We start from the raw sequence: 27,914 nt of genomic DNA, 5'->3' as shown, positions 1-27,914 counted from the left end.
CAAGCACTGTAAACACAAATTATGTATAATTGTTATGATTGGGTATTAAGTAGTTGTTATGCAGAAATGGTTCTGCTAGATTCAATCGGCTTGCAGACTTGCCTTACAAACCTTACAGGATAATTGGGTAGCTGCAAGTGAAATATTCCACAACACAGACTCCAGGAGCTGCCAGGGAGGTGAGCAAAACTACGCGCTCCTCTCCTCGGCTGCTCCCCTCCTTGTGATAGGACCACTTGGACAACTGACAATGTAGCCTCTACCTCGGTTCCAGGAGGCCAGGGGGACAGTAAGACCCATGTTCACAGAACTGATGGAGGCCACAGCCCAGGCCCACTCCTACTAAGGCAAGGCAGGGCCAGTGCCCCACATGGCTAGTCTTCCTGCATGAGGCCTCTACAGGTAGTTTCAAAATTGGCTCCCTCTGCGATGACACAAGAAGACAGTGCTCCCTTAGTTTTGGGAGGCATGGCCCTGCCCTATCAGAAGGACACCTCAAGGGGACACCTAGCCACCATGCTCAAGATAATGGAGACAGTGTGGGCCTCTGCAGATGACCACAGTCTGTACTGAGACTGGCTGGCTTCAGAAAGGACAGGCAGAGGGCTGGCTGTGCCATCGGCATGTGCAGATGAACAAGGGTGGCCCATGAGAAAGGAGACCAGGGTGGGTTTACTGCTCTCGCCTGCAGCAGCCTTCCTGCTGCATCATCCCCTTGGCAGAAATGACCTTCCTGTATCCCCGGCTTCTGTTGAAGAAAAAAAGCGACTTCGAGTATGCGGCGCGACTGTCAGAGGCGTCTAACTGAGGGAAGGCTGACCCAGTTTTCACCTGTAACTGCAGCCCGACACTCGACGCTGTTGCAGGAACACTGACAGTTCCACACACCTGCCAGGAAGAGCCAAAGGAGAAGAGAGAGGCCCCATGCTGACATTCACTCTGCCCCAAGGACTCTGTTCTTCACACTGGACTTCGGCACCTAATTTTGTTCTCAGTGATCTTTTCTGACAGGACTTGAGGACACACTGAAGCTCTGACAGGTGGATAAAATAGGGCCAGCTCCATTTCCTGCAGATTCTGAGCCTGGACTGTCAATGCATAAAGATACTTGAGTGCTAGGGCTGGGGTGGTGGTGCCGGGGACCATGGGGAAAAGTGGGACACACTTCTAATAATTTCAAGGTGAGGACTGGAGACCAGATGCTCCAAACTCGGGCCACAGGCCTGACCTGGAGGCTCTGTGCAGCTCGGTCTGAGCTCAGCTAGTGGAGCTGGGGTGGCTGGGAGCAAGAACGGACTGACCCAACTTCCCACTGATGGCTCATATGCTACAGTGGCCAGAGGACACCTGATAAAGTCCCCTTTATATCTTCACAGAAAATCTGGCCAACTGTGAGACAGACAAGGGGGCATCTAGCTGACTCAGCTAGAGGGGTAACTACTGACTGGTCCAGGTCCGCGGCTGCATTTTAATGATGGCAGAGGAGCAGCGAGAAACACTCTCACCTCTAACACTCAGAAGGGTGCCATAAAACGCAATAGCAGAGCAGATCTCATAATTGAGGAAGGAAGGAGAGGCCAGAAAGTCAGTTTTGATGAAAGGAATGGACCTGAGACACCCCCCGGCCCCCAGCACACAAAGCAGGGACTGCTATAGTGATGCACTATTTTAGTTGGCTTTTGTGTTGCCATGACCAAAATACCCAGTGAGAACAAGTTAGAGCAGGAAAAGTTCATTTGGTGCTCACACTATCAGAGGTCTCAGTCCACAGATGGCTGGCTCCATTAATCTGGGCCCAAGGTGAGGCAGCACATCACGACAGAGGGGTCAGTGGAGGGCTGCTCCCTCATGGCAGGATCAGGAAGTAGGAAGTAAAGGTGGGGAGAAGCCACAGGGAAGCCCATCCTTCCAGAGCACACCCCCAGTGACCACCTCTTGTAGCCACACCCCATCTGCCTATAGCTACCACCCAGTCCATTCAAAGTAGGATGGACTGATTAGGTTGCAGCTCTCACAGCTCAATCATTTCATCTCTGAATATTCCTGCAGAGACACAAGAGATTTGGGGGACACCTCATAACATGAACCCACAAAGAAAAGGGAAACTTGGAAAAAATTTACCAGCAACCAAAGAAGCCTGCTGGGCTCTAGATGAACACCAAGCATCTCAAGATTCATAAGCACCGGTCTGTGCACCACGGGTTTCCAGTTTGCATGTGCATAGTTTAGAAACCCCCAAGCTAGAAATTAACAAAACCCTTGGTCCCTGGCTGTGGTACCAGGAGCTCCCAGCAGGAGCCAACACAAACCAAGCAGGACAGCCCTTTATAGACTCCTTTTGAGGCCTCTGAACAATGACAACATCATGCACAAAGTGCAGGTGGCCACACACACCACATACACACACACTACAGACATGTCACACCTACGTACCTGCAAACCCTCCCCCCATACACCATGCAGTGTTTTCAGATACAACAAACAGCAGGCTGAGACCTCCTAAGGACTTTGAATAACAGCATATCTGGTGGAGACTTTCCATGCATATAAGATAATTAAGACCTAAGAGGACAGCATAAAAAACACAGGCAGATTTTATGAGGAATCAGAGCAAAACTGGTAAAATTGAATGATCTGTCAGAGGACAGCAGACAGCAAGTCAGGCAGGAGCACTGCCATCCCCCATGACCACCTCCACCTGCTCTTTCTATCAATCTGCAATTCGCACGTGCAGCACAAACACTAGGCTGAGCCCAGCCACCCCTGCTCCCTCCTGCTCACCTGGAAGAAGGGCTTAGGGGGAACCCAGACCAGGTTCCTGGGTCAACACAGCCTTCCCCAGAAGCAGGGGGACTTCCTGATAAGCAGGGGGGACATCTGCCCGTGTCCCAGCTAACCAGACATCCCGCTGCTCTGCGTCCCTGAAGCTCTTCCCTGCGTGCCCGTTCCACCAACATCATTGTCTATAAATTTCTCTCAGGCAAGACTTGGGTAGAAGATGCTTTGTATCTGAGCATAAATGAGAACCCTTAAGTAACCTGGGAGAATTGGCGCTGTGAATAACGAGGTAGATGGAGTTACTGCAGTGACAGAGGGGGGCAGGACCATTTGTCAGTGCCTGGAGATGACTAATGGGACAAGAACAGCAAATACTCAGGCCCACATCTGCAGAAACCATGTCTCCAGGGAAAGCCTTGCTGGGCTTCCCCCCAGGGATCCATAAATCCCTCTGGTGGATAGTTCCTGGGCACAAAGCCCAGCTCGTGCCCTCAGAGGTTTTATCAACTAACAAGAAGATAAGCCACAGTCCCTTAAAACACATTAGTTGCCCCAGATAACAGCAAAATGGCTGCCCTAGGAAGCAAGTGCCTATCAAGCTATTAGCACAGGCTGTGAGCATCGGTAGCTGGGGCCAAGGAGGTCAGTGGGGGTAGGGTAAGGAGGGGCAGCTTTGGCCACATCATTCCTCAGGCCCCAAGAGGTAAAGAGTGACAGAAATAGGCCTATGGCAGGGAAGCTGGGTAGGGGTGGTGGAGCCCACGTGGCCAAAAGACACTTAGGAGGGTGGTAATCTGGACAAAGGCTTATTCAGGTGAGTAGAGGCCAGAGGATGGGGGCTGAGGAGCTCCCCACCCAACTCCGGACCTTCAGTCCTCGTCCTTGGCCCCACACACCTAGCATCTCAGGGCTCTGCCCAACACTGACTCAGAAGCCAAACCCCAGCTCAGTCACTTGCCGGCTGTACGGCCTCCTTCCATGCCTCAGTTTCCTCACCGTAATAAGGGGTTGGTAATGCCACTTCCCTTACACAGTTGCTGTGACAATTAAATGTCTTAATTCATATGGAATATGTAGAATGTCCCTTGGTACACGATGAACACTTTATGCGGATATCATTGTCATTGTTCAGAGGCCTCAAAGGGAATCTACAGAAGAGGGATCCTAACCGCAGGTGGACAGAAAGTCACTGGCATCTCAGCACTCTTTGGCTACTCCTTGAAAACCAAACAGAACCTGCATAGACCCGTGGCCTGGGCGTCCATTCCAGCATGGTCCAGCACAGCCAAGTCCTCCCAAGAGTCCACAGGCCTCGTGCAGGACAAGCACAGGCAGCATCTCCAGGGCACCTGCATGACAGAATGCAAAGGTGTGTCCTTGCACCAGCCCTGGGACTCACACACACACACGTGGGCTTCCTGCTTGACAAGTGGCATCTTTGCCTGCTGTCCCTTTATGGCTGCCTCTGCCCTCAGGGAAAACTGATATAGGAGTCTTGCCTCCTCAGGGATTGATGGAGGTCTTGAGTGTATAAAAAGTGGGAGGGGAAGGAAGTGCAAAGTCCCTATTCCCAGTGTCGGGTACAACTGTCTCAGTACCAAGTGACTTGTAATTCACATTTATTTTAATTAGTGACAATGACATTTTCCAGGTCTACATGAGCACAATTGCAATACACCTTTTGAAGATCTATCCACTTACTAAAGGAAATTCTCTTTCAGCGTGAGAGAAAGGCAGTTCTGCAGAGAGGAGCCCTGACAGTCATCTCAGGCCAACAGGCACCTCTCCTGCTTTCCCAGGGTGAGACTCGGAGCCAAACTCACAGGCATCAGTGGAGTAGGCGGCAGGAAACTTCTCTCACGTGGAACCGTAGGCACGAACCAAATCATCCTTGAACTCTCAGGGGAAGGGTGGAAGCTGCTTGGCTTCTTCTGGGATGAACAATGGGTCATCAGAAGGCTCCTGGCAACAGGGCCCCTACCCACCCTGTAGTCACTGGGTGGGTCCAGCCACTGGTTCATGGATCTGCCTAAACACTTTAAGGGGGGCCCAGTTCTGTTAGAATGAATTTTCTGTGGGCCTTGTGAAGGGCAGGCACTGGGACAGGTGAATCAGGGTTCTTCCTTTGTCCTCCCCTTTCCCAAGCCCTAGGTAAGGATAGACACAGAGAAGGTTAGGGATGAGCCACTGCCCAGACTATATTTGTGTTTTAAATGAGCAAGTGGCATTCACGTGGTACATCACCAGGAAGGGCCTGGCTTATTAAACATTGGACTAAAACCAGCATACCAGAGGGCCAGACAGCTTCTCAATACAACTGGTACCAAAGTGGTACCATCAAGAAGGGCACGGGCGATCTGGAACGGCTGTGGTGATGCCTCCGCCTTCTGCAGGTTTCTTTGTTGCCCAGTGCTTCCCAAGCCTCCTCATTCCCTCCCAGAGCCCCCCGACACCAGTCTTGGCTCTTGGGTTGAGACTGCTTGCCAGGGAAACACCTCCCAAAGGCCTGGCCAGTCCAGTCTCAGAGTATGTGAGCCCACCAACCTGATGAAAACAGACTCTTTGGGCCCGGCCACCTGCCCAGGCCATTTGCCCAACTCCTCAGCTCCTGCTGGGCCCCTCTAGCAGTGCCTGCAACCTCAGGGACTGCACTTGAGGAGCAAGGGTGCTTGGAACCTGGGACTCCTGCAGACTCCAGTCCAGGCTCTGCTGCCTACTCAGGCTGGGACCTGGGGAAGGTCATGCAGCCACTCCAGTGAGAAAGAGCAAAGAGCCAGCTGAAGCACTTGGCACAATCCTTTGTGGAAGGAGACTTTGTTCTACTTCACAGATGAGGAAACCACAGCACAGAGAAATGATGCTCAGGGAGGCCACTGAATCTGGGTTTGAGCTTAAGAGTCCATTCAGGGTTTTTTATTTTTCTTTTTTGGGCAAATGGGGGTTGAGCCCAGGGTCTCCCTAGGTATAAGAGTGCTAGGCAAGTGCTCTATCACTAAGCTAGATCCCCAACTCCTTTTATTTTATCTTGGGATAGGGTCTTGCTTAAGTTGTCCAGGCTGGCCTCAAATTTATGATCCTCCTGCCTCTGCATCCCAAGCAACTGGTATTATAGTGCTCAGCCATCACACACGGCAGGGTTTCTCACTGCAAACCTTAAGGTCTCCACACAGATGCTTCTGAAGCTTTGGTTCCGTAGGTAAGGGCTAAAATGGCACCTTCCTTGGGCCTAACTTTGAGGACTGAAGGAAATCAAGCAGGGAAAGGCTGGGTGCTCTGTTAAGTCCTGTGGTGGATGATAACTGTGGCAAACACCTTCCAGGGCCCTGACCCACCCTTAGCTGTGCATGGGTCCTAGGCTGAGCTGAAACAGGTCTGCAAGGACAAATGGCTCCACCCAGGGACCTGGGTGGGCTGCTGGAAAGCAATGGCTGAGGCTCCAGGAAAGGCCCCTGGGATGAGGGGTCTTGCAAGGGAAGGACCTATGCACCGGAGGTAAGGGCAGCATCAAAGACTGCAGCAGTCACAGAAAAAGACAGGGAGACATGCAGCGACAGAGAACGTCAGCTCGCCCTCTCTTCTAGAGAGGCCTTATCAAGGTACAAGATAATTAGCATTTTAATTGGATAATTGGGAATTCTAAATTGCCTATCTTGTATTAAGCATAACTGAGGACATAACATGACATTCAATTAACAAATCTTCCCCTTTATTCTTGACATGCTTGATTACACTGAGTTTCTGACTTACGCAGTATGAGTTATTGGAAAAAAAATTGATCTCCTTAGTCGACAGAGCCCTGGTCATGGTAGACTCCTAATAAGTTATGTAAATATGTATATGGAAGAGATCTAAGAAATTCTTACACAAGGATCCTTAGAAATACACATGAAAAAAATAACGCTTAATCTTATCACCCAGTGATAACCTCTATCAAATATTTTCTTGAACATGCTTCCAGGCATTTTTTTTTTAACATAAACACAGATTTTAAAAGCTCTAAACTTTTTTTTTAAGTCACTTTTTTACTTAAATATGATATATGCTCAGGAAAGGAAAGCACAAACTGAGCACACCCGTGTACACCCTACCTGTCCCCACTGGTCCTTCTTCTCCATGGGTGACTTCTAATACCATAGATTAGTTTTGTCTATTTTGGAACTTTCTGTAAATGGGATCCGGCAATATGTTCTTTTTATGTCTGGTGTCTTCTGCGGCTCAGCATCGGGCATGAGACCCATGCAGGTGGTGGGGGCTGGTCATTCCCTTGTTCTAGTTATTGGGTTGTGTCCAGTGAGTGAGTAAAGTCCCGTGTATTTTTCTATTATTCTATCAGTGAACAGCAGGCTGTTTCCACGCCATAGCTATTACAATAATGCTGCTGAGGAAGTTCTTGCCTGATCTTCTGGGGGCTGGTGTGTGTGCATCTCTGCTGAGCAAATGGCAGGTCGCAGGATTGGGTGTGGGTCCCGCTGCAGTGGAGACAGCTCACGAGACTTTCTGAGTAGTCACCCCTTCATTTACGTCCTTCTTCCACTTCACACCTATGCATGGGGCCCAAGCTGAGCTGTGACAGATTTGCAAGGACCAACAGCTCCACCCAGTCCTGGATGAGGGCAGGCTGTCCACTGAGGTTATTGCTAAGCAAGAGTGTGAGCCTTGTCAGGAGGCAACTGTATACTATTTGTATTTTTAATGCTGTCACAATATCTAGAATGGGATGACTTTTCCCTGCTGCCACTTCTCCCTCCCTGGTGCAGGCCCCTGGCTTCTCTTGCCTGGTCAATGGTGACAGTGATCTGGCTGGCCTCCCAGCATCAGCCTCTGTCCCTTAAAGAACATGTTCAGCAAAAGGATCCTTCTACAATTAAAGGACCACCCTGCTCACACCCATCCTGGCCTCCCATCAGCAGCCTGCCTGTCTCTTACTCTCCATCTCATCTGGTCTGGATAGTCCACCTTCTCACCATGCCTGACCTTCCAGGCAAGCTCTTGCCTCAGGGCCTTGGATGAGACCCAATCTCTCCCCTTGGAATATCCACCCAGAAATCAGTTTGCTTTCTCTCTCCTCCTTCAAGTCTCTCCTTAAACAATTCCTTCTCAGAAAGGCCTGTCTTGAGTCCCTGGATAAAGAGAATCTTGTTTTTCCTTTGACCCACACATCCATCCATCCATCCATCCATCCATTCACCTACCCACCCATCCATCTCTATCATCTATCAATCTACTTATCCATTTATCTATCCTACCACCAATCCATCCATCCTTTCCTTGCTGACACTAGGCTGGAGTTTTATCTGTTTTGTTCACTGTAGTATCCTCCAGAGCTCAGATTAGAGCTTGGCACACAGGAGGTTTTCAGTATGTTTTTATTGAGTAATTGAATAACTAATTTTGAATGTACAGCTGGGAGTACCACGGCTATAATTTACTTAACCAGCTTCCCACTGGCAGATATCTAGGTTACTTCCACCTCTGTTATGATGGACGCTCATGGCCATATGCCTTTTCACTATTCTTAGACAAAATTCCTAGAAGAAATTCTGAGCACATGCGCATTTCTCAGTCTCAGGGAAAGTTCTGCAAAATGAACCCTGGACACTCATCAGGATTTTCAGGGTCCTGAGCAGGGCACCTCAGAGCCTGTCTGCCCACAAGACTAGGAATCTTGTAGGCAAATACCAAGTATTTCCAAGTTTCATTGATGGACTGGCAAGTTTGAATGAGCTTATGTGCTTATTTCTCATATTTTTCTTCCTTTCTAAATGGCTTGTTCCTTTTTGAAAAATGTGAATGCTCATCTTTTTCTTATTGATCCTTAAGGTATTTATATTTGAAGGATACTGGGCAGTGGTTTTGACTATCATCTGTATAACAAGTTTTCCCCTTTGCTCTTTAATTTTCTTTATGGCATTTCTGGACAGATAATTTACATTTTTATTGGTCCGATGTGTTAAAGTTTGTTCTTTATGGCTTCTTCCTTTGGCATAATATTTAAGAAGCCCTTCCCCATCCCCAGGATTAAATAAACCCTGACATCTTCTGTGGACGGTTTTCACACTTACTTTATCAATCAGTCTTGAACTGACTGTAATGGAGGTCAAGAGGCAGAGCTCCATTTCATCTTCTTTCACTAACTGTCGCCCACACGCTGGCCTGCAGTGCCATCTTGTTGAAAGATTAATTCTTTATATGTGGGACCGTTAGGGCCTCCACCTGCAGTCTGCGCTTGTGCAGGGACTGTCCCCTGCCCTCACTGGGGCTTTCAGGTCGAGTTCTACTCTTTCTGCATTCTGACCCTCTTTGGTACTTTCTTTGCTGATTCTCAGAAAGGAAAGGTAGAGTGTCTCTCTGGGACAGGTACACAGGAGGGTTCCCGGGAGAGAGACAACACACAGAAGAAACTCACAGCACATGGCTCAAGTGGGAAGTTCTAGGCCTGTGAGTCCAGACTCAGTTGGGGACTGAGCAAGAGAGAAAGTGCCCCAGCTTTGGAAAGTCCTGGAAGAGGTATGCAAATACAAGTAAATCTGCTGAGAGTCCTCTGACTCTGGGGTAAAAGTCTGCTTACCTCTGACCCTACCTTGCACTAGTCATGCTGACTTCAGCAATAACATCCTTCTTAGCCTGAAACACAATCTTCCCCTTTTAAGTTGGGGCAGACCACCAGATGAATCATCCAGGGGGGCTCAAACCACATGTCCAGGGTACGAAAGGCTCTCCATAGAAGAATAGAATCCTAGTTTAATCCAATGCAGAGGCCATTTTATCTCTAAGAGATGGCTGTGCCCCGGCCACGACGCCACAAGGGATGCTAGGAATATGGGGAGGTTTCTGGAGAGTCAGGGAGGGAGGAAGGGGATTTTTTTTTTAGCCAGTATTTCCCAAAGCATGATAAGAGCCCATGAGATGACATCATGTGGATCAACAGAGTTATCTTATTTTTTAATTTATTTTAAAGTGCTACCTTCCATTTAAACTGGCAAATTATACTGAAGAGTTTCACTTATGGCAGAGATAAAAAGCTTTCTTCTGAAACATTTAAAGTGGGGGGAAAAAGGAATCAATTTAAAGAAAACAAGAAAGCAGGTAATAGCAAAGTGGGCTATGGATTTGGCTGAAATCGTGAAAGTGCTGTATAAATGGCTGATGATAAAAAAAATTCTGTTCTAAAGATTGCTGGAGGAAAAGCCTGGTTTCTAGCTCTGGATGGGAGAACTTTGGTCTGGAACCTCCCCAAGTTCCCATTCAGCAGTTAGCAGGAAGACCTCAAATAGAACCCAAGTTCTTCCCTGTGACCGGGCCTCTCTGTTCCCTGGCTCAGCCTGGGAACACCAGGACCCACGGAAAAATGAGCAAATAGACCCCTTAGAACCTCAGGTGCTAAGGTGTGAGGGAACAATGCCGGGTCCTGTAAACCTGGCAGCTAAGGGCTTTGGATAGGAAGGTAACCAAGCCCCTTGAGGATGCTCTGCTTGGCTGACAGTGCAGGCTTAGCACAGGCGTGTCCCTGAGGTCCAGAATGCTGGCAGGAGTCTCACTTGGCAACGCTTCCACCGGCTTTATTTAACAGCTAATCCTGAGGCTGGGTCATTAGATGAAGCCTGGCCAGGGCACCGACTCTCCTGGAGGCTTCAAGATGAAGGCCCCGTTACAAAGCACCCTTTGTGCCAGGTCGTTCTGCACTCTGCCTAGGGGTGGGAGGTCTTTGGAGGCTCCACGTGCTATCTTTGGGTAGACGAAATGAAACCTAGGTTCAATCCCCAGCACCACAAACAAACAAAACAAAGGAAACCTGTCTTTTGCCAAACAGATGTTCTCTAAATACTGACCCTACAGGAGACAAGGGCCCCGCATCCCACCTAGAACGGGCAGGACAGAAGCCCCAAATTACCCTTTTAGGGAAAGAAAATGCTTTGCTTTTTGAATCCATCTAGGATGTTTATTTCATTTAAAAAGGTTCCAGTGATACGCTGTTTCTAAATATCGGATTCCTTTCTCAGCTTTCCAATCTTAAAATATTTCACAAATGTGTCATTTCAGAAATAACTATCCCAGGAAAAAACCATTTTAGATTAATGCCTTTCTGAAGTACAGTCTTGCCCTCCCCATGCTGAGCCCCAGCTCTGAGCCTCAGCACACTTTGATCTGTCTTCTGGGTCCCTGTCCTCTGCTTCTCTACCAGCTGCCCTCCACTGAAGGAAGTGAAGGGGCGAGAGAAGTGGCAGGTGCTATCGCCGGGAGGCCTGCAGACACTAACCCAGGAGGTGGTGCAAGCACAGGGCTCTGAGCACAAGGTCTGCCCACCTGGGACCAAGTAGCAACCCAGTGGTGAGTGTGCAGCAGGCAGGTGGGCCACCTCCAGGTTGGAGGGACCCAGGAAGAGGTGTGTTCCTGGCAGCCTGGATCCCTGGCCACCTGCAAGAAGCAAGAACCATGGCTACTTGGCCAGGAGGGTGAGACCCAGGTACCTAGGAAAGAGATTTGTTTCCTCTTTGAGAAGGTTCTTCTAAGCATGCACGAACCAAAAAGCCCGTGACAGAGTCCAACCCCCAGAGGAGGGAGGCCAAGATCCGCTCTGGCAGGGCTAGCCTCTGCGGGTCCTTGGTGGGAAGGATCCTCTCTATCCTGCTTGTGGCTGCATTTCGAAGCGGCTTGTCAGCTATGAGGCGTGAACTGTCAAGGGCCCCCTCTTCTAATGAGCCTTCCCATCCCCATTCACAACTCTGAGCATTAGTTTAGCCACACTTGGCTGAAGGAACACCATGAATACTATTTATCACTTTGAAAGTCTTTATCCACTTAAGATGATAAATGGGGGTTGTGCTCACGCTGCCCCTACAGAAAGATCAGCCCTGAAGAGAAGGTGTTATCGCCAGGGCCAGGTGGACCCAGGGGTTTGCCTGGCTAGCATATTCCAGCACGTTCTGCAACTGTGCTCCCTCAGTGACCTGTCAGGAGGGCCAATCAGAAGGAAGGACATCATCTTCTGGGGTCTCAGGACCCTCTCATTCCAAAGCACAGAGGTGGGGCAGGGGAGACAGCTACCAGTGTTCCCCATCTGTCCCCACCTGCAGCAGGATGTCCACTCGGGGTCCACAGAGGATGAAAGAAGTGATTTCAGACCACGTACCCTCAATCTCTCTCCTGCTGACATCCCACACACGGTCGGGGGTGGGGGGAGTGTCTGAAAAGTACTGCTCAAGGGGATGCCAACAACAATCCCCATGAATTTAAATTTGGGCAACCTAAACCTACTTATCAATAGCTAATTAATAAGATCTAAGTCCTTTGATGACAGGATGATTAAACTGTTTTTGAAATAATCCATTTTTAATTAAAATGCTACCCTCTCTTGTTTCTGGATGTATTCAAAAGGAAGCCTTTGCAGATGTCTTGTTACTAAATACGTATTATACAAGGACAATAATTAGAAGAATTCATGCTTTTAATTATATTTTGATTATTCTTTACCTATTGATGCAAAGTTAAAGACTCTTTTCTTTTTACGGTATTAGCCCTCCTCAACACAAAGCCAGCAGACCAACTACAGGATTCCTCCCACATGAGAAACCCCATCTCCTGGTCTGATGGCAATGAGGGCACTTGGCAGAGGTCTACTCAATGTCCACTCATTGGGACTCACCCTGGGGGCCCCCATAAGCCTCCCTCTACAAGGGGAGAGGGATACGGCTTGGGAAGGCCCTCCTGTCTAGCCATGAGGTAGGAGTCCTGAGCCTCTCCACCCTGGCCTGCATACTCTCTGCCGCACCTCACCAGGATGACCCATAGAAGCCATCATCCCCCACCAAAAGTCAGAAAATTCACAGACTGCCAAAGAGGGTCAGAGGACAAGGAAGACAGAGTCAACCTAGGGAAGCCATGCTTTCTCATCAGCTGTGCTGGGCACAGGTGGGGAACCCAGGCATCCATGTACGCATCTCGTGTGCCCTGAGCTCTCCCTTCTGGAATGTACCCCAGCCCCTACCCCAAGCCCAGCCGTTGCCAGCACCCCATCAGGTCTCTTCTTTCCATGGTTACCGTGTCCCTCCCTGCTGCTCCCCTCCCTCCTCCATCTGCTGGCTTTAACCAGATCCCCTCCTGGCCCAACTGTCCACCCAGGAGGTGGTGGCTGGAGGGGTCTTGTTGTATTCTCAGCACTAGCAGCCCTCCTGAGGGGCTTCAGGAGTCAGGAGGAAGGCACCATCATCACGACCTGCATCCACACGCAGGGCCTGACCTCCCACTCTAGGAACCTCCCTGGGTTCTCTCAGGTGGCTTTCCTTCCCATCACCACCTGCTGCTCTTCATAGATGGCTCTGCCCTCACTCCTGTCCCACAGAGCTTTCAGTCAGGCATGTGGCCTAAAACAGTGCTGCCTCCTTTCCCAACCAGTCTTGAAGGAACTCCTGGCAAGAGGCCCAAGTCGTCTGGTACTCAAAGATGAGCATGGTGATGGGCACACAGTAGGTCCTCAGTAAGTATGAGAGGAAAGGGTAACTGATGACAGAAAGACCCAATTTGAATAATGATTAAAAGAGAAAGTTCACACTCATATACACCCCCTGAACTCCACCTGTCCAAGAGTAGCTCAGTGGAGATGTGGCCATAAGCTCCCCACTCTATTTCCTCTTTCTGGGCACATTTCTCGGCCTCCTGGCTTTAGGTTGTGAACATGTGACTGTCTTCCCCCTAAAAGGAATATGAAGGGAAGTGACATGTGCTGTTTCTAGACCTTGGCTTTTACGAGTAGGTATGAGTTTTCCATGTTTCTCTCCCTTCTAAGAGGGGGAAATCAGGCAACGGAAGCAGCCCTGAGTCACTGCTCCCCAGTAGTGCCACGTGCCAGCCTCAAACTGCAACATTTCCAAGAAATAAGGCTTCTTTTTTTTAACTAAACAACCAAGAATTGGGTTTTTGTTGTTACAGCAACAAATGCTACCCTATGCTGACTAAATATACATAGAAATCTAGAATATGGAAAAAGTAGAATTTTTTAAAAAAGAGAGTGAGAGATGGGGGGAGGGGGGAGGGAAGGAGAATTTTTTAATATTTATTTTTTAGTTTTTGGCAGACACAACATCTTTGTTTGTATGTGGTGCTGAGGATCGAACCTGGGTCGCACGCATGCTAGGCAAGCGCGGTACTGCTTGAGCCACATCCCCAGCCCAGAAAAAGTAGAATTTTAAACCAATGAGGCAAAGACATTATTCTAAAGCAATGAGTTGGCTAGACATTCTGCAGAGTTAGGGGAGCAGAAAAATCAGGATTCTTGCTTCCACACTTATCTTAAATGCATTTTAGATGGAGAGGTAAATATAAAGAAAAGACAAGCATGTAGATGCATGGATATGTTATGATCCTATATGTACCAGTATTTGAAGTATTTCATAATTATGCAGAAAGTTTTTTAAAAACCATAAATAAAATTATAGACAGAGGAAAACACATGTAAATAGTTGAAATGTATTGAGACAACAGAAATGATAATTATGCAAAGATATAAACTATATAGGAAAGAACCAATTTGACTACTTACATTTAAAATTTCTGTATATCTCTCTGGGAAAACTATTTTCAACATATAGAATAATAACATGAGCCCTACTACAGAGTGTTCTTGTGATTAGTAAGTCAAGCACAAATGTCCCCACAGCAAATGGGGCAAAGAAGAGACAGGCCACAATGACAAATGCCCAAGAAATGCTGGCAAAAGTTTAACCTTCCCAGTAATCATAGAAGCACCCAAAAAGATGGGATAGTACTTTGTCCTTATCAGATTGGAATAATCCCAGAAACAACATAGCTAACCTTGAGGCCCCGTGGACACATGAACACTCATTGGCTGTCCAGCATGATGGCTCTGAGAGTGAGAGTATGGTTTTGAGAGAGAGAGAGAGAGAGACCACCTGGCTCCTCCAAGGCCCATCTGTCTGCTGTGGGGTCTGCGGAACCTTTGTGGCCTATCCTACAAAGGTGGAAAGGATGCTATGTGCCCCTCCAAGGATTAAGTGAGAAAATCCCCAGGAAGTATGGAGTACATCCATGCCAGTTGCAGTTGAGAAGGGAGAACAACATTTTTAAGAAGGCAGATTGGCTTTGTGCTTCAACATTTCCTCCAGCAATTCCATTTGCAGGAATTTGTCCCAAAGAGATGATCAGTTAAATATCCCTTTAGGGATGGCCAGATAAGGCTGATCATCAGAGTGTCATACAGAGAGGCCAAGAACCATCTGGCTGTCCGGTTAAGGACTGTGGGGGTGGATTATGGCTGGAGCCCCACAGTGTGTCCCAGTTCACTGACGGAAGAGGTTTCCACTGCAAAAATGAGGAACAACCCCCACCCAGTGTGATTCAGCACATCAAAGTCTGTCTATCTGTACCCCAGAGAGATCCGGAGCCTATTGGCTAAAGCAACAGGGGTGAGTGAGCCTCTGCACCATTGACACCATTGACTTCTCCCCCCCTTGCCATCCTGTCCCCCATATCTTGTTTATAATATTCTGTACTGAGTATCCTACTGGCATAGGTATTATTTTTGTATCAGATTAAAGCCATTTTCATTTAAAAATGTTTTTTAAAAGAAATGAAAGCTACCTGTCAAAGACCAAACAGCTCCCCTGGACCCAGACTTGCCTCACTAGCTACCAGGGACACAGCCCACACTCCTAAGCACTCTGAGATCCAGAACAACTCTGCGAAGCTGCCACAAGGGGTCGCGAGTGCACACCATCTGCCGCCCACCGGGAGTGCCTTGAAAATCCTTCTGCCTGGCTGGAGGGAACCACAACTAGATCTGTTTTCTACACCACTGTTGTGGACAAATTAAAAAATAGCCAAATCAAGCCAGGCCTGGTGGTGCATGCCTGTAATGCCAGTGACTCGGGAGGCTGAGGCAGGAGGATTGCAAGCTGGAAACTAGACTGGGCAACTTAGCAAGACCCTGTCTCAAAATAAGAAGGGACAGGGATGTAGCTCAGTGGTGGAGCATCCCTGGGTTCAATCCCGAATACCACAGACAAAAACAAACAAAAAACCCCCAACAATGACCCAAACTCAATTCTTGCTGACTCCTCATGGGGAACCTCCCTGGAGTGGGGGTAGGGGGTTGAGATCATCCAAAGTCTGAATGCCTTGGGTCCTCCCAGAGGCCAGGACTGAGGTGTAGTCCTGGGAGTCACATGGGGAATGTCCCCAAGAAAGGGGAATGTAAAACAGGACAGCACTTTCCCCCTCCTTGTTCTGCCCAAGACATTTGAAATCCCTGCTCTTGATATTTTCTTAAACCATCTGCTTTGCACCTCTGTGTTTTGCCACCAGGGCACAGATCCTTCCCAGGAGGGACACAACCCTCAGAGACTTTCCTACCTGCCCCTCTTTACACCCATCTGGTAACATTTCTGCCTGGAGACGGGTGTTCAGACTCTAAGTGCCACTACTCTTCTGCTTCCTGGGCTCAGGATCAGAACTGGAAGATTAAACCCAAAGGGGTTGTCACGAGCTTAGGGGTCATAGGTGCCCCTTAATGAATGAGGCCAGGAAGAAACCTCAAGGAAAGACATACTCTTGGAAGACAGTGAGGCCCCACCCCTTCCTCTACCTAGAGTTCTTGGACCTTCTCTATATTACATCAGTAGGCACAGAAAGGAACTCTCTAGGCAAGATTTTTTTGGGGGGGGGGGTTGAACTCAGAAGTGCTTTACCACTGAGCCACATCACTAGCCCTTTTTGTTTTTTATTTTGAGACAGTCTCACTAAGTTGCTCGGGGCCTTGCTAAGTTGCTGAAGCTGGCCTTGAACTTGTGATCCTCCTACATTAGCCTCCCGAGTTGCCAGGATCACAAGCATGCATCACATGCCAGGCTATAGGTCAGACTCTTTGGTGTGTGCTTTGGAGAATTCAAGTCACAAGAACTTTCTGCTCAGTTCTGCTTTGAAAGCTCACGTATCTTCCTCTTCTGGAATCAGATTCTTTGGCAAAACTTCAGTCTGCACAAGGAGATATCCCTATCATAATCTGAGCTGGAGAGGTGAGGCAACAGCCTTACCGGCTTCCTCTGGCTGCCCTCTGCACTCATGCTGTATCTTGAAGGCCACTCACCTAAGCCAAATGAGCTCCCCGCTCCTAGGGAAACAGCAGTGACAGCCCCAGCTTCCACTGCAGTGGAGGGGGCCACAGACAGAATGGGGTAGAACTAAAGCAGGGCCAAATGAAAGGGCTAATGGGCCTCTGGTGCTGCTACCAGGAAGACCCCAGATAGCTATCTCCCTGGAGGACAGCAGGAAGCTTCTATTCCTGGGAGGACTGTGCCATTCCAGGAAACTAGCCTGCCACCGTGAGCAGATGCAGCAGGTACAGGCAAATCACTTAGACTGGGTAAAATATCACTCTGGCCAAATCCTGCTTGGACAGAAAACTAAGATTCAGCAGACAGCTCAGATCTGAATGGATTTCCAGTCTCAGCTCCTAAATCCCCCAATTAAATGCACAGTTGCATAGCAAAGGTGGGAAGGCCAGACTCCTGGGCTCCCAGCACGCACAGCCTGGAGATGATGGCCGTGACACAGCCTGAGTCACATACACATATTGCTCAGAAACACCCTCAGCTCAAGCAGCCTGCAGATGTGGCTGGCCCACAGTAACCTGCCCGCCTGCCCTCTGACCTTCCCTCCCATCCTGCTTGCAGCTGGGTTTTCTTGGGTGAAAACACCACAGAGCAATCGTTTCTACCCCACCAGGCTTGGGACAAACTGGCTGGTCCCCAGGACCTCAGGTACTACACAGATGTTTTCATGTTGCTCCCAACCCACATGGATAGGGCTGTCTATCTGGTCTTTCTTGTCTCCAGCACAGAATATGCCCAGTAAGGCCTCAAAGCACCAGCCACCACCACCCCCCCGCCAAACTTCAATAACCCAGGAAGAGGGTTCTTTATGAAGTGTCTGGAGCCCGCCTGCTCCGCTGGCTCCTGTCTCTTGCAGTGTGAGCAGGTGTTTCATTCCCAACCACAGAGCCGAGCTCGGCCCAGCCCTCTAAGGGGGCATTCCTGCTCCACAAACACACAGGGCACAGCTAAGCCCTTGAGACGCTCTTAGAATCACGATGCCTACTTTGTGCCTCCAGGGGCCTTAACTAATTTATAAGGCAATTTTAATAATAACTATATATTAATTTTACATCCCCTTTTTACCTATTCCAGTGGCTCTGAACTGTTAGGAATTAGGTAATATATTACAATGGGCTTCTGGGGATTTTTTATTAACTAATGCCCCATATTTAAAAACCTTCTTGTCAAATGAGAAACATTAAGAAGCACTGTCCCTTTTATAATTGCTTCTAATAGACTCAATATTCAGGCCTTGGCCTTAACAGACAGTCCAGGCGGTACTTCCCTAAATTGCATTTAACTTTACATTTTCTTTCTGTCATCAGCAATGGAGTAATTCAGAAAGCGCACAAATGGTCATTTCATGGTGTCAGCCGGTAAATTTGGGAGTTATGAGAACCACTCAGGATAAGAGATGCTGCGGTCTTCCTGCCTAGACTTTCAGTGTAGTAGCTCTTCTTTGAAGTTTTTCTTTGAATCTATTTCTTTTTTTTTTTAATTTTTTTTTTTTTTAGTTCTAGATGGACACAGTACTTTGTTTATTTTTTTATGTGCTGCTGAGGATCGAACCCAGTGCCTCACATATGCTAGATGAGCACTCTACCACTGAACCACAACCCCAGCCCTGAATCTATTTCTTGAGGTATATAACATTTACCCCATAAAGTGCACACACCTCAGGGGTCCACCAACATACCCCCAGATCAAGACCCGGAAGACTTCTAGTCTCTTAGTGGGCTCCATCACTGCCCACTCTCCCTATTCCTCATTTATCAGCATTTTTTCCTGTTTGAAAACTTCATCTATAAATAGGATGACATTCTTTTTTTTAAAATATTCTTTTAGATGTTAATGGACCTTATTTATTCATTTATTTATATGTAGTGCTGAGAATTGAACCTGTTGCCTCACACATTCGAGGCCAGTGCTCTGCCACTGAGCCACAAGTCCAGCCCCAAGATGACACATTTTAAAATGTGTAAATTCTTACGGATTTCTTGATTCTGCATTGTCTACACTGTTATTGTGAGACTCATCCAGCAATGTTCTTGTGTGTCACGACAATCTGCTCAATCAATCTGCCTGGTGGTACTCACGGTATGAACCTACTGTCATCTCTCTGCCCACCAGCTGGGTTTCCCCCAGCTTCCGACCTCTCCTGGACCACAGACAGAGCACATCATCTGCTTCATGCTTAGTGGGACTGCAGAGGCGTTGGATAGGGGATGCTTGGCTTTGCTTGATGCTACCTGTCATTTTCCAGCAACCATCACTGCATCTTTGTTTTCTGCTTTTCTCATGACAGGGAGGAAACCTTCACACCATCACTGTATGAACCTGGAGGCTGGAGCCTAAGTGTAAGGAGTCAGAGTGGCTCCTCAGGGGTGAGGGCTGCCTGCCATGTGCCATCTACCGAATGGACGACAGTGTATTTGGCCTTCCCTTGGTCTCAGGGGTGGGAACATCCGAGATTTTCCTACTGATGGACACTTCATAGAAATGGAATTTGACCATGGATGGGGGTTAGCAAGGGGTGTCCATAAGTGGCTGGGAAAGGTTGTGCCCGCTGAGTGGTCACTGAACCTTGGGAACAGGGCCAGAAATGATCCAGGTGGAACAGCAGGAAAGCCGAGCAAGTCACACACGAGGTCCAGCCTTTGCATGGCTGGGTTCCACAGGTCTGGGTTCTCCCTGCTTACAGAGCCAAGGATAAAGACAGCACACTGGGAACCTTCGACTACTGAACAGTCTAAAATATCTGCGGACAGCCTAGAGAGAAGGAAAGGAAGTAGACATCAGCCTCCACAGTGATGGAGCCCCAGGGCAGGTCCAGGCCCAAGGACTCGGGAAGATCAAAAGCATACAGCGGATAGGAAGAGGCCAAGTGAGGTGGCTGAGGCCACCCTCCCTTGTCCAGCCGGCATTTCCAGGCAGAAGAAAAAAAAGCAGCAGCCACCCCAGGCTGCCGGAAAGCCACCACACTGGGGAATCCTTTGTTTTCATTTCCAAACTCCAAGGCCCCTCGGCTGTGCCAGTGTCTGATCCAGACTCAAAACCACAGGGGACCCTTGGCCAGCCCGACACAGAGGAGCCTCAGCTGTGACAGCCTGGGGGCTTGGAACACTGAGGCCCAAGAAGCCGGTTTTAGCAGTTTATGAATAATAAATGTAATTAGCATGATGGAAAACAGAATCTAGAAGCCAAGTAGAGGCCCCAGGGTGAGTGACTTAGCAGGTTGCCTCCCTTGTCACTTCCGCCAGGGCCCCTCAGAAAGGACAGGTGGTCAGGAGGTCGGGGTGGGGGGGCGGTTTATAGACAAGGGAGGAAGTTATGGGCAAACCTCACCCTGGCCAGAGCACAGAATGAAAAACCATGAGGTTCGGGCCTGGCTGGGGTATGAGGGCCACCCCAGAACTGACTTCCTTGCTTGGTTCTGAGCACAGCTTACCCTGGATCTTGCAGCATACCTCTCTGGTCTTGGTTGCCCCACTAATGCAATGAGAATGGCAGTGCTACTGTGGCTGCTGTCACATCAGGCTGTGTGAATTCAGCTCTTATTTGCAGGACCCTCAGTTCTCACTCACAGCAGCAGAATCTCCAAGGGTCAGAATCTCCAAGGGCTGCAGGCAGAGAGCTGCCCCAGGCTGCTCACACCCAGTGCATCTCCAAACAGTTCCCTTTCGTGTTCCCAGCTGGGTCACTGGCACCAGCCACACAGGATGCTTGCTAGTCTAAGGCTGGTTGGCACGGGTGTCCCTCTCGGCAGATCCCCCACCTCCTGGTACCCAGCACTGAACACTCACTCTGCAAATGTCACAGGAAGGTGGAGAGGGCTTGGAGGAGGAAGGTTGCCTACAGGAAGCAGTAAGGGGGACAAAAGGCCGGTGTGGGCTCAGGGAGGTGAGGATGGGCCAGAGTTTAAACCAGCCCAAGGCTACCTCTGACTTCCCTGCCCTTCTCTTAGTCTATTCTGTGCTGCTATAGCAAAACACCTGAGACCAGAAAATTTATAGAGTTTATTTAGCTCACAGTTCTGCAAGTCTAAAAGTATGCCAGCTGCATCTGGTGATGGCCTCAGGCTGTGTCATAACATGGTGGGTGGCATCATGGCAGGAGCATGTGAGAGTGTGGCAAGTGTGTGCAGCAGTGGGTGAGGGGAGGCAGCAGGTGTGCTTTATAGCAACCCCCCTAGAAGTACCCATCCTGACTCATTCCCTGGAGAAAAGCATTAATCCCTCTTAAAGGTCCCAATACTTCTCAATACTGCCTCAACATGAGTTTTGAAGGGGACAAACTATATCTAAACTACAGAAGCCCCCCACCTTGGTTTGGATGTGAAGAGAAAAGAAGGACCTGGCCAGTGCTCCCTGGGTAGAGTGGGGTTGGGGTACCCACACCCCCCCACTCTGTGGGTGCCCTGGGGGCCACTGCAACCATCCGTCAGGTCAACACGATTGCACACCTACTGTGTGCCAGTGCTCAGCTGTGATGGCAGGATGAGCAGGGCAGCCCGTGCAGTGGCAGTCCCCTCCCTGAGTGACTGAGGATGTGGAGCATGGCAAGGCAGAAGCCAGTGCTGGGGTACACGGCCACAGGATGGGGCTTGTGGGAAGACTCCGGCATCTTCAGCAGAAAGAAGAGCAAGTGGGAAATCCAGAGGCCACAAGAAGAGACACACGAGGGAAGCAGGGGCCGAGCAAAGCCAGCACCTCCTGATCGCAGCCAGGAGTCCGGAGAAGAGACGCATCTCCCAGCCACCTGGGCTCCGATCCTTGGAAAGGCGGTGTCATCTGGTTTTGTCATAGTACTCTGATCCTGTCTCACAACAGTCAACTTCTTCTTTTCAAGATTCTTTTAAACGACAGCTTGCTTAACTGCCAATATCAATTGGCCGGCAAGTCTACGAACAAATGGTTCTCTGCTTGTCTCTGAGTCCAGGCACTTTTATTTGTCCCCAAGTATTTGGCAGGAACCAGTTACATCAATAAAGAAACGTCAATTTTTAACAGCCACGTGAGATGCAAAAGCCTCAGATGGATTTTCCATCCACAAATAGGGCGCCTGGAGGAGCTGTTATTAACAGCCCTGGGAGACCCAGGGCCAGGCCCGGGAGACAGTGTTCCGGATTTAGACAGGATTAAGGAGACACTGTAGGCACCAGACCTCTAAGCATCATAAATAATGCTAAAATTCTAGACTGTAGTTGAAGCCTCTGCTGTCATAATCGTTTAGGTCATAATGTGTTTGATGTTTTATAGCAAAATGACAAATATCTTTCTCAACAGCTAAGTACAAAGAGCCATCAGAATAAATCCAACCAAACTGCCCACTACAGGTAAGCAGGCGGTGACCTGGGCGTGAGGGGGGAATCTTCAGGCAGGTGGCGGTGTCAGAAGTGACTCAGACAATGATTTCCGAAAATGCTTTGGACCTGTGGTCTAGGGTCTGTTTGCTCATATTCTGGTCATGTAATCTCACTGATGGAGGCGGCAAATTCCTGGTAACGCATGGGGTCTGATACACAGGTAGTCCATAGCCAAGTCACAGCAGAGCCAAGGAAAGGGATTTAAAAAAAAAAAAAAAAAGAATACTAGTGTGGTGAACTGACTCATGAATGAGACACAGTGAACTAAAGCAATGGGTGATTCTTTGAATAGCTGGTAATAACCCTCTCAGTCCTGCTGTCTGACCTTCTGCCAAGCGCCAGTCCCCGAGGATGATATCAGCCCTTGAGGTGGGGGAGCATCCAGGAACCAGGCAGGGAAAGGCTCATGGTGCTGAGCACTGAGTGAAGACACACACTTGTTTTCTGAGCCCTGAAGAATTTTGTACCCCAGCTCTCTCAGGACCCACAATGTCCATTCAGCAATCCTGCCCAGCCCAGTGTAAAAGAGGCTGCTTCTGGTCCTGGGCCCCACAAACGGTTGCTAAACTAGAGCTTGTATGACATCAAGGGAAGAGGCAGACCCAAAGGTTTCCCTTGCCCTTAGTGCCAAGGGCTTCTATGTCCCAGGTTTTCTTGATGTCCAGTTCTTGCTCTGTCCAGCTAGACAGGTCCAGGATTGGAGCAGCTCCTGGGTGATGGAGTAGGGACAGCAGGGCTCTATCTGTGGCCGGTAGAGTATCCTAGCAGGGGTAGTTGTCCTAGAAAATGCCTTCCCACGTTGGTGGCCCTCCTTGGAGCAGAAGTGTGACACCTCAGGAACAACTCATGGCAACTGTGGGGCTGAGGAGTGGTCAGTCCCCATGGCTGCACAGAAACATCAGGAGTGAGTGGAATGCTTTTGACTCAGAGAGGGATCTGCACTCATCCAAGCTGGTCCAAGTGTGGTTTCACTCCCCGGCAGGACCTGGACAGGACCTGGAGTGCTGAAGGCTCGGCACAGGCTGTTCACACCAAGTGCCTCTCCAAGGAGGGAAAGATGTGGCCATCCAGGGCTCCCACGTCCTGAAGGCATCTCACGGGCACCCTCAGCCCTTGGGGTGCACAGCAACTATGCCTCCCAGCCCCCATACAAATCCTAGAATACTAAGAAAAGAGCTCCTCTGGGCTGGGCACCCAAGCCAAGGGGCCCCAGCTATTGATGGCCATGATTTCTGGCTGGACCCTGGGAAGCAAGGACTCTCTAAATCCCCCCAAGCAAAGGGGAGTGGAAGAATGGCTTTCTCCCCTGTGCACAGGGGCAGGGGAAATGTGGGGGGCCTGGTCTCCTGTGTGCGCTGCTTGAGTGCCCACCAAGCCTCCCTGGCATTTCTGTGAGGGCTACCTGGCAATGCCTCAGGAGCCCGGCCACTTGTTTTAGCTTCTTAGGGGCCCTCAGCCAAGAAGTCTCCCCAGGTGAATGATGACCACCACAGTTCCTTAAGTGGGTCCTGAGCCCAGCACTGTCCAGAACAGGCTGTCGCCACCTTGAGAAAGGCCCACTGACTATAAACCTGACCCATGATTAAATCAGATCACAACCTCAGAGGTGCCTTGAATAATGCCTCTCATAAACTCCCTGGAGCAAATGTCAAACTGTACAAGACAGGATTCCAAAAAATGCTCTTAAGTAATGATTTTACACCAGCTTTTCTAAAGTATAGCAATGGGCCATTTCTAATACCCATGAATGACATTTGATGGGATGTGCCACAGGATGGGTGACCCTGGCTAGACATGAACCTTTCCCCACATGCTCTTCTGGTCTCCCCTCTGCTGCCTCAACTTCCCCAGGCACCAGTGGCTGAGACACCTCTCCCAGTTTTCTCTCCAGCTGCTCAAGTTGGAAATGCCCGTGATACCCTTGACTCTTCTCACATAACCCTCCTGGGTCTGATAACCTGCCAATCAGCTGGCCCACTGCTCCTCCACAAGACTTCAGGCTGTGCCCCTCCTCAACTTGCCCTGTACCTCTCCAACTGCATGTCCCACCCCTGCCCTGTCCTCTTGCCACTTGGGCCTCCTTGCTGTTCCTTTTCTCCAATAACCTAGGACTCCTCACTCCCTAAGAGTCTCACTTGAGTCCAATACACAAGGCCTTTGACAACACCCAAATCAAATCATACGGGGACCCAGTGAGTCCCCTTTTGACCTTTCTTCTTCCCCCCCCTGCATTTGCCACCATCCAACACGTTGCTTACTTTACTTATATATTTGGTTTGTTTCCCCTTGAGAGCTTCACAAGCAGCTGTTCCCATTTTAGCAGTTCCTGATGACAGGACTGGCACCTGTCATTACTCAGTAAGGGTTTGCAACAAAACAGACCAGCATGGGCAAGCTGCAAACGAGATGTGTTGGTCCAAAATGGACGTGAGTGACCTGTTTGCCATGGGCGGTGGATGGTGGACACCATCAGCCTGTCTGGCCCCCAGCAGGCAGAGAGTCGAGGTTTTTGCTGTAATCCAGCAAACCCACAGAATGGTTAAGTTGGAGCTCCGTGAAATGGACAGCCCTGGTTAGTTGTAATTCCTAGACAGTTTTGGCCAAATGTTTGGTATCTGGAAATGATACCGGGCACTCCTGGTCTTAAAGGGACAATGAGTCTGGTTTCTGCTCTTTCCATCAAGCCAAATAGCTCAGCCCTGGCTCCCCAAGACCTCTTGAGATGGCATCTTCAGAAAAATGCCTTGGCATTTAACATCCTTCCGGTGAGATAGGCTTTTGTCTGGCCTCAAGACCACCTGAGAACAATTGCCCCACATTGCCTCATTGCAACACAACAACATGTGTCCTTTTATCTGTCAGTCCAATGGCAGGGACCCGATTCCTCGATAACCTTGGGGCTGTCGGTGACCACATCCCCAGGAAGCTGGGCCTCTGGAAGAACACAGCCCTGGAGTGACTGCCACCTTGCTCTGAATGGGTGTGGAGTGCTGGGTCCTCATTCCCACCTCCAATGGCTGCTGGTGTTGCTCCTTCCCTTCACTCTAGAGCATTTACAGAATGCCTGCGGGGTGCCAGGCCTTGCCCTGTCGAAAGTCTGGAACCTGTTAGGACAGGCCTCCAGGGACACTGAGCATCCCTGCACATGACCTTTACCCACTTACCACCCTTCTGACCCCTCCCCATCCCTGCACAGCGCAGCACCTTTGCTCTGGACCTGCTGTCCTGAAAGGCCACAGAGAGATCAAGGCTGGGGGCTGGAGGATGGCTCCCTGGCTTCCTGGCTAAGTTTGACCTTGACCCAGGGAGTTGGGCCTCTTGCCCTTCTTAGGCAGTCTCTTCATACCTTCTTCCTTACCTGGAACTGGCCAGATTCTACCCTGACTCCGGCATTATGGTCTATGTCATAGTAATTCATAATGTATTAGGTATTTGTCCTTTTTTGTAGATATCTTTTAAACTTGAGCTACCCCAAAAGACAACTTTATCTTCCCAGTGCATGATACCTACCGGGTTGAAAGAAGAAGGTCCCCTTGCATCAGGCAGAGGTCACCGCGGCAGCCTGGAGTGCAGGCTCTGGGGTCACCAGTCAGGGTTTCCACCAGGCCCCTCCACTAGCCCACAGTGTGATCTTGGATAAAACTGTTCGGTCTCTTTGTTCCTCACCCATAAAAGGAGCTTAATAGTGGTCCTTAGGCTAAGAGGGCTGCTTTGAAGATTAAATGGATCATACCCTCATTTAACTGTAGACATGCAAAAGGCCCAGACCAGAGGCTTGTGTGTGGCTGGGCCTCAGGCATTGGCCTCAGGCAATGTCTTCTGGGGCTGCCCACTGCTCCCACCCAGAGAACTTTGCTCAATGGAGACGGAGCATTTCTTTCACTGCTGCATTCCTGGGTGCAGAACAGTGTCTGACATTCAGTAGGTGCTTAATAAATGTTTGTTGAACAAATGAATGGACTGAGAGAGATGCCCTCTGACTAGGGCAGGCACAGAGTGAGAAGACTTGCCTCTCTCTCCCCCTCCCCCCTCTCCCCCCCTCCTAGGGGGGAACATGAAACACAGCCAGGCCCTGACTGAAAGTGCAGCACCAGGGCCCTGGGGATCTCTCCTCCTCCAAATTCATGAGCCCCATAAAAGTACAGCCTGAGGGCAGAGCTCTGTGGTTTAAGCAGAAAACACAATGACCATGAGGCAGGAGGCAGGAGACAAAGAATCTGCAGACCAACTCAGCACTGGGGCTTCCTGGACCAGCCTCCCTGGCAGGGGACAGGCCACATTCCCCAGGAAAGGCCTGACTCAGTCTACACAGCCAAATGCCACTTGACAGTTGGGAGCCATCACCACAACTCCTCCTCCCTCACCCCAACATCCACTCATCCACAAGTCCCCTCGGTTCTGCTCTAACCACCCTCTCCACCCACCCTTGTCCTCCAGCCTTGCCCAGGCACAGGGTCCTCCCTTCATCACCTCCACTGACTCACCACCCAAAGCCACAGCCTTGGCTGGTCAGGTCACAACCCAGTTCACAGCAGCCCGAGGGGAGTCTCACTGCAACCCCGTCCTGCCACCCACTCCTCTCCTACCGATTGGACCCCACCCACTGGGCCCTTTCCCACGTGCCTTCTTAACATGTGGCAGATCCTGAGCTGGCTCCTTGTCCCCTCTTAGCCTCAGCTTGAGGGTCACCTTATTTTCCTGGATAATGATTTATCACTATGTGTCTGTCCCCCTCGGAGGCCAGGCCAGCCCACCCCTTGGAACGTTAGGCAGCGCTGAGTCAGCATGAGTGAACCAGCAGACTGGGGCCACGCTGCGCTTCTCCAGATAGCAGAGGCATTGTTACGGGCTGAACTGTGTCCCCCTCAAGTCCACACATGGGAGCCCCAGCCCCCAGTACCTCAGACCATGATTGCATTTGAAGACGGGCTTTAAGGAGGTGCCTAGACCAAACTGAGGCCACCAGGGTGGGCCCTAATCCAATCTGACTCAAGTCTTATAAGAGGAAATTGATCATACAGAGACACCAGGGATGTGCATGCATAGGTAAGGCCACATGAGGCAAAGGTGAGAAGGTGGCCATCTGCAAGCCAGAGGGAGAGGCTTTAGAAGAAACCAACCCTGCCACCACCTTGATCTTGGATTCTCACCAACCCAGAACCATGAGTAATAACTTTGTTGTTTAAACCCCTAGTCTGTGCTATTTTGTTATGGCAGCCCAAACAGATTAATAACAGAAACTCAAGGCCCAAGGGATGACCAAAAGGTCTCCGGATCTATCAGGGAGGCTATGGCCACAAACCACTGGGTCTTGCATCATCCAGGACCTGAACTCTGAACTAGAGTCCCACAAGAGTCAAAGCCAAGACCTTGGAGGGGCTGGTTCGAGAAGACACGAGGACCCTTTCCCGTGGGCTAGCCCCAGCCACAGCGTGGCGGAGGGGCCTATGTTTTTATGGCAGAGGAGAGAAGCAACCCCGAGACCTCTATGGCCCTGGTTGGGGTTTTGCCCACCCCTCCCAACAAGAGCTTCGGGTCCAAACTATCCAGACACCACGCCTGTTAGAGATTCGTTTTTTTCCTCTTCAAAGCATTATGGATTGATTGCCAAGTCCTGCAGTAAATCAAAAGAAAGTCACTCCTCATTACCTACTTAGAATTCCCCG

The 27,914-nt window shown here is 49.7% G+C and overlaps 1 protein-coding gene and 1 long non-coding RNA gene across 4 annotated transcripts in view; both read right to left on the bottom strand.

Moving 5' to 3' along the window:
- The window catches only part of Pepd (peptidase D), a 115,917-nt gene that overhangs the window by 25,897 nt on the left and 62,106 nt on the right, over positions 1-27,914 (bottom strand). The window lies entirely within an intron of this gene.
- Positions 1,590-26,248, bottom strand: LOC144370832 (uncharacterized). Its single transcript, XR_013430814.1, has 2 exons — positions 4,602-26,248; positions 1,590-4,127 (listed from the first exon to the last, which is right to left on the bottom strand). It is a non-coding gene; the product is annotated as an uncharacterized LOC144370832 (long non-coding RNA).

Source organism: Ictidomys tridecemlineatus, chromosome 15 (assembly GCF_052094955.1).
Source record: "Ictidomys tridecemlineatus isolate mIctTri1 chromosome 15, mIctTri1.hap1, whole genome shotgun sequence".
NCBI lineage: Eukaryota > Metazoa > Chordata > Mammalia > Rodentia > Sciuridae > Ictidomys > Ictidomys tridecemlineatus.
The sequence above is the reverse complement of the archived record's forward strand: the minus strand, read 5'-3'. Positions and strand labels throughout refer to the sequence as shown.